This window comes from Gorilla gorilla, chromosome 7 (assembly GCF_029281585.2).
Source record: "Gorilla gorilla gorilla isolate KB3781 chromosome 7, NHGRI_mGorGor1-v2.1_pri, whole genome shotgun sequence".
Taxonomy (NCBI): domain Eukaryota; kingdom Metazoa; phylum Chordata; class Mammalia; order Primates; family Hominidae; genus Gorilla; species Gorilla gorilla.
Genome location: NC_073231.2, coordinates 131,737,105 through 131,743,528, shown reverse-complemented (window position 1 = coordinate 131,743,528; position 6,424 = coordinate 131,737,105). Strand labels below are relative to the sequence as shown.

At 36.8% G+C, this 6,424-nt stretch overlaps 1 non-coding gene across 1 annotated transcript; it reads right to left on the bottom strand.

The window, feature by feature from the left end:
* Window positions 1-4,180: 4,180 nt before the first annotated feature.
* LOC115935658 (U6 spliceosomal RNA) lies at window positions 4,181-4,284 on the bottom strand. Its single transcript, XR_004071282.2, has one exon. It is a non-coding gene; the product is annotated as a U6 spliceosomal RNA (small nuclear RNA).
* Window positions 4,285-6,424: the final 2,140 nt, after the last annotated feature.

Sequence of the window (6,424 nt, the reverse complement as noted above, 5' to 3'; positions counted from 1 at the left end):
TATCTACTGTTTTACAAATTATTGTGTCATGTGTTTTGTCTAGTTTTTTAGTTTCTGCAGCAGAACTAATATAGTCAGATATAAAAATGATGGGTATTTTATAATTATAAAGACTGTAATTCATCATTGGTTCTGAGCTTTCAGCTAACCACAGCAGCAATGGAAATAGAACAAATCGCATAGCTTGCATTATTCTCCACAGAAAGGAATGTTTCTACAATCCCAAATTCTAAAAGAAACCATGACTTGGAGGAAGTGGGGTGCTTGAAAACCACATATTTTTTTTACCAGCATTACAAAATTCCCAATATAAGTGCCATACTTTGTTCCTCATTTTCTGCGCATGCGTTTTTCTCATTTAATAATCACCACTCACTACTAACATCCAATATCTTCAAAGCTAGTAGAAAATGCTGTACAAATTTTAAGAATATGACTTGTTATATACTTGGATTATACATTCTTCTTTCCCACCTGCTGCTCCTAAGTATTTCATGTTTATGTGCTATTAATAATGATATTTATTCAATTTCCAAGTACTTATTGCTAACATATTTAAATACAATTGAATTTTGTATGTTAATCTTCTATCTTGCAACTTTGCTAAACTTAATTATTAGTTCAAATAACTGTTACATAAACTCCATGAGACTATCTACTTAAAAAATGAGGCCACCTGCAAGTAAAGACAGGTTTACTTCACCATTTTCCATCTGGATGCATTTTTTTCTTTTTCTTGCCTAATTGCACTAGTTAGAACATCCAACACAGCATAGAATAGAAGTGATGAGAGCAGATAATACTTTCTTGGTCCTGATTTTAAAGAAAAATAATTTTTCCATTTTTAAGTACAATGTTAGCTATAGGTTTTCACAAATGCCCTTTAATAAGTTGAGTGTATTTCTTTTTTATTCTGGTTTGCTGACAGTTTTTATCAAGAGCTGATGTTGCCTTTTTCCTTGTCCTTGTGTAGTTTTCTACATGTGTGCAACTGATTAGTACTCAGATGAAGACTAGAGGGACAACTCTGCAGTTTTTCAGAGTCCTCTCTGTGTACTACTCTCTCTTCTCTGGTACTTTACCCTGTAAACTCTAGAAACTTCAGCTTCCTTAGATTCCCAAGTCAATTTCCCCAATGCACAGAGACCACCAGGCTCAATCTGGATCCCTCCCACCAACAATACAACCTGGAAATTCTCTCAAAGCAGTTAGCTGAGATAACTGCAGGGCTCACCTCATTTGTTTTCTATCTCTCAGGAGTTATTGCCTTCTGTTGTCTGGTACCTAATGTTTTAAAAATCATTGTGTCATATGTTTTGTCTAGTTTTTTAGTTTCTGCAGGAGAGTTAACATAGTTTCTGTTATCCCATCTTGGTTGAAAGGCGCAATCTCTTCTGGACGATTTTTATACATGCACTTTCCTAGGGCTTACTTCATACATAAATTGGGGCTAATCATTCTTGAGAATCCGCATCTTTTCAAAACTCCCCACTGAATTTATTAATCATTCTGGCTTGTGAAGTATAGATTTATCCACTCTCTTATATCTAACAAAATCTGAGGTCTGTGGGGTGAGTTTTAGAACATGACAAGGATCATGGACCCAGGTTCTATGACCCCGTAGCCACAACTTTTTCCACTCTCTCCCATATGTACAACCAGTGCGTCTGCTACATTAAAGCTAATGCTGAGAAGCCTAATTTAATTTTCTATACAGTTCATTAATTATTAATCATCTAAATATTAGAAAGACTATAACAGAAATTGGGATACTCAGTAGAAATTGAATACTTCTTGCCCTATTGTAAATATCACACACGTGTACCAGAGGACGAAGAAACAATGACAGTTTTATTGCATGTGTAAGATGTGATCATCACCCTAAAGAGAAAGCCATCAAAGTTTTGATGCAGTGAATATCCATCAAGATTGCGATCCTCCTTTTGTTCTTTAAGTGTTACTGGATACCTTTCCAAGGTAGCACCACTTCAGTAATAGTGTTTCCCAGTGGTATTGGATAGTCTTAGAAATGCTTTAAAACACAGCTAAGTAATCACCTCCTCCATGGTATCTTCTCACAAAATTCTGGGCAACTTTAATTGCTCCCACTCCTGTGTGTTTATTGTGCAGGACATGTAGCATTATTTTAGCCTTCTTCATACTAAACAGAGAATTTGTATTTGTATGAACAATACTTGTGTCAGTACACAAGAAAATTTTTCTATTTCATGAAAATTTTTGATTTGGCAATCCATTCCTCCTTTTCAGTTATTCTAGAAATGTTCAGAAAATTAGAAGATATGATAATATATATTACATAATGTGAATGTATAATTATGAATAAATTTTGATAATATAATTTAACTATGTATAATATGAATATAGATTTATTTCTTCTTCTCTGGCATTCTGCCTGGGAATATCTGAAAAATATATAACTGGGTTATATCAAATTTAATTAATATTAAACAGCATTAAGTTGGCAAGCTCCCTTTCTCCTGTACTGCCAAGTTTCTGATCTCATGGATATCTAAACTGGCTTACAATGACTAAATATGTAGAGAATTGTTTCCACTTGGGATTATCCTATACTAAGCACACCCTGACACTACAGTTAAAATCCCCAGGATTGTTCAAGTTCCCTCTGACACCACTGATTTTTAGGAAGTCAAGGAAAATAACCCTTGGCAGGGCTTAATACCGCCACAGAAATGTTGAACTTATAATAAAATTTTATTCCTTTGTTCTTCAGATCATCTTCTAAATTATTCATAGCCTGTCAAACTTAATTTCTCAACAAAGTAATGAAGTTTTGTTATCATTCTGCAATTTCATTTTAAGCTAAAGTGCTATATTTTACCTGTAAGCTTTGACCGACTCTGAGGATTCAAAAAGGATAGGTGGACTATGTGTACATGTGCAGCCTAAACTATGACTGACTGTCTTACCAATCTCAGTAAGGACCTTGGTGAGGCACAAACTCAGCTGACAATGAACCCAAGCTCCTGCAACTGAGATTCATGAACATATTTTCTCTGAAAAGGGCTTTCTAATGTTATATTTCTCATATTAGTTGAGGGAGAGGAGATGATGGTCATTGGAATTACCTGGGACAGTAAGGAAGAGAATGGAGAAGACTTCAGAATATGTAGTTTGACAAGACCCTCAAGAAGATTATTTTTAGCCTTCCACAAGTGACAAATCACTGATCCAACCAATGCCCTATAGCCATGGCTACAATTCAAGCTTCAAGGAGCTTTCAAAAATCCTTACTACCCAGATCACATCACAAGCCAGATTAGAATATCTGGCTTGGACCCAGCACCCATACTTTAAAGAAGGACCTTGGAGAGGCAAGATCCACAGAGAACATGGGACTTGCTAAGACTGGAATTAGAATAAATAGCTGGCTCCCATTAGAGTGACCACAAGGAGAGTCCCTCTCCACTTCTCTCTAGACGTGTTTAAAACAGAGGATTGCTATGCCCTACAGGGAAGGTGTTATCTTTACATAAACAATTTTTTAAATTGTGATAAAATACACACAGTGTAAAATTTACCCTCTTCATCGTTTTTAAGTATATAGTTCTGTAGTGTTAAGTATATTCATATTGTTTTGCAACAGACCTCTAGAACTTTTTCATCTTGTAAAACTGAAACTCTGTAACCATTGAACACCAACTCTAGTTTCCTCTCCCTGCAAACCCTGGAAACCACCATTCTACTTTGTGTTTCTATGAGTTTGGCTACTTTTGATACTTTATAGGAATGGAATCACACAGTATGTGTCTTTTCTGTCACTGGCTTATTTCACTTAATATAATGACCTCAAGGTTTATTCATGTGGTAGTGTGTGCTACACAATAAAAAAGGATAGTATTTCCTTTTTTAGTTTAATAATATTTCATTGTATGTATATACCACATTTCTTTATCCATTCACCTGTCATCGAACATTTAGGTTACTTCCACCTCTTGATTATTGTGAATAATGCTACGATGAATATAGGTATGCAAATACCTCTTCAAGATCCTGCTTTAATTTATTTTGGATATATTTCCAAAAGTAGATTGCTGAATCATATGATAATTCTATTTTTAATTTTTTGAGGAACCTCCATACTATTTTCCATAGTGGTTGCATCATTTTATGTTCCCACCAACAATGCGGAAGGGTTCCAAACAACAGAGAATGCTTCATGAATTTCCATGTCATCCTTGCACCAGGGCCATGCTAATCTCTGTGTCATTCCAATTTTCATACATGTGCTGCCAAAACAAGAACTAATTAAACAATTTTCGATGCAATTTTCAGAACTTATTGACAAATCCTGTGCTGTTGACAGACATTAAAAAAACAAGTCTGTATGATTTTTTTAAATGCATGTTTGAATAATTTCATTTCATTTTAAGAGGAATCAGATCAATGGTCAAGAAAGTTACCAATAGGAAGTCCTCACAGGGTGGGCCCAGACAGCAACATTAGCCTCAGCTAGGAACCTGCAAATTCTCAGGCCCCATCTCAGACGGACTGCATCAAAAATTCTGTGGGTGATGCTCAGCAACCTATGCTGTAAAAATCTTCCAGGAGACAGTGATGCATGCTACAGAGAAAGGATTTATTTCTTAAAGTTATGGGGGCTGAGAAGTCCAAGACCAAGGAGTCACATCTAGTGAGGGCTTTCTTGATGGTGGGGACTGTCTGTAGAGTCGTGAGATGGCACAGGGTATCACATAGTGAGGGGACTGAGCATGCTAATGTGCTCACTCAAGTCTCTCTTCCTCTTATAATAAAGCCACCAGTTCCTCTCCCATGATGACCCATTAATCCATTATCCCATTAATCCATTAATCCATGAATGGATTAATCCATTAGTGAGAGCAGAGTCCTCATGATTCCATCACCTCTTAAAGGCCCTACCTCTCGATGCCACCACATTGGAGACTTAATTTTAACATGAGTTTGGGAAGGGACAAATATGCAAACCATAGCACAGCCCTACCAAAAAAAACTTACAGTTAAGGCATGAGATGCAACACATTTGACATCACTGTCTAGACACTCTCGATTATCTCATCTAGCTCTGTTCTTTTCAAATAGTTTGTATTCTAAACACTATCAATTCTATGGGATACTGTAAAGTTGTAAGTATTCTGTGAGCTTAGTTTCCTCATCTACAAAATGCCACTAATGTTACCTACCTCTTGGGGTTTCTAGGAAGTTTAAATGAAATAATATATTTGAACTAGCTAGACCAGCCCCAGACACAGAGTTTTAAAAACATCCTTAGTTTTAGACCTTAGTTTCTGCATTCTCTTCTCTTCGTTACATTGGTTTTCTAGTTTGTCTGTTTGTTTTGTTTTGTTTTGATTGTTCGCCATACACTGGGCCAGGGCAAGGGCCAACCGTAGCTGAGCAAGCTCAGTGCTGCTCTGAGAAGTACGAGCACTCCTGGTATTGGCTGGGGAGTCATGAGAACTGACTGATTTCTCAGCCAATGTTTCTGCTGCAGCATTTGTTTTCCTCATCACCCTGTTTACCAAGTCTACACATTTGTTCAGACTAGTAACTAGTGCATGAAAAGGGAATTTTTTTCCCTTGTTATTTAATCTGCTCTCACATCAGCAAAATCTAAATAACCATCTTCTCTTGCACAAAACTAAGCTCTGCATGGATATGACGAATGTTTTAGTGCTCACCTAGTAAGGCATTAGTGAAGAGGTTTCCATCTAGATTAGATGTAAATAGGTTAAGAGTTACTGAGGACAAATCTTTAGTACGCATGTACAAACGCTTGTTAGCCAATTTGCAATTCTATCTGATTTATTCTTCCCAAGAACACTTTGAGATATGGATAACTGTACTGGTTCTAATTTACAGATGTGAAAACTGAGGTCCAGAGAAATTAAGAAACATAACCAAAGTCCTAAATTTATTAGCAGAACCAGCTATTCGTTTACAGAGTCCAGTGTAACATAAAACTGCAGGACCAGGTGTTCAACAGATTATGAAGAATTTCAAGACAGAGACAGAGGAGCATTAAACCAAGTACAAATCTCTCTGGGGGCAGCATCCTGGGCAAGTGCTTGGCTTGTAAGCCCACAAAGCCAGTCCTGTTTGTGTCAAAATTGATTCCAAAGCCTATGTCTTTTTTCTATTTCATCACATGTGAGAGCCAATAGACTTAACAGAAAGCACATATTGGATCTCTGGATTTGGGTGAGAGTAAAATGTACAGGGAATAACAGTGAAAGCCCAAAGACAACTCCATCAACTTCATGGTTTTGATAAGCGCTGGTTCTGATCCTGAGAAGCAGCCCACAGTTATGGAAGCAGCACCAGATTTGAGTCAGAAGACCTGGGCTCAAACCCTGGCTTAGCAAACTTTATTTGCATGACCTCATGCAAGACATCCAGGCCTTCT